Below are 813 nucleotides of genomic sequence, written 5' to 3'. Positions count from 1 at the left end.
TTTGGTAAGATTTCCTCTTACATTTTGGTGGCACTCGTCAGGAGAAAACCATAGAACCAAGGTTAAGGACGACTAAGGTTTAAAAGGGTCCTTGTTACTACTGGTAAGGAAAATTAATGGTTCAAGAAGGGAAAAACCCCTATACAATCAGATATTTCAATTTATGGTTAGAGTTTAGAAATTACAGCCCAGAGCATTTTCTGGGCCTATTAAAAGTTTTTGTTATTAGGAAACTTAAAAATAGGAAAAAGACAAGGACTGCTTAGATTTTATGACTTAAAAGTGATGGAAACAGAGGTGCCTGGGTGGCTCAGTCAGTTAAGCGTTTGACTTCAGCTCAGGTCGTGATCTCACAGTTTGAGTTTGAGCCCCGCATCGGGCTCTGTGCTGACAGCTTGGAGCCTGGAGCCTGCTTCAGATTCTGTCTCCCTCACTAGCGCCCTCTCTCTCTCTCTCAAAAAAAAAAAAGATTAAAAAAAAAGTGATGGAAATAAATTGATGGGATTTACCTTCACAGTAATATATTTATGACATACTTCTGATACCTAATACCAAACTCATTAAAATACAAGGCTAAGAGTTAAAAGCAGCCCCTCTCCCATGCACTGAACGTCTTTTCCTATCTTCGTTTCTGTGGTTTTCACCGGAAAAGAAATTAGAACAAACTGTACAAATCCATCCTTGTTTTTTACACAGAAGTATGAACAATAATGTTATCTCTAACAGTTCTGACCATAAATTACCGAGGTGGTATGTTTGGAAACAGAAGTACACTATCAAAGCATCCAGTCTTAAGAGTTAATAAGAATACGC

This window comes from Panthera onca, chromosome A1 (assembly GCF_046562875.1).
Source record: "Panthera onca isolate mPanOnc1 chromosome A1, mPanOnc1 haplotype 2, whole genome shotgun sequence".
NCBI lineage: Eukaryota > Metazoa > Chordata > Mammalia > Carnivora > Felidae > Panthera > Panthera onca.
Note: the sequence above shows the minus strand (reverse complement) of the source record.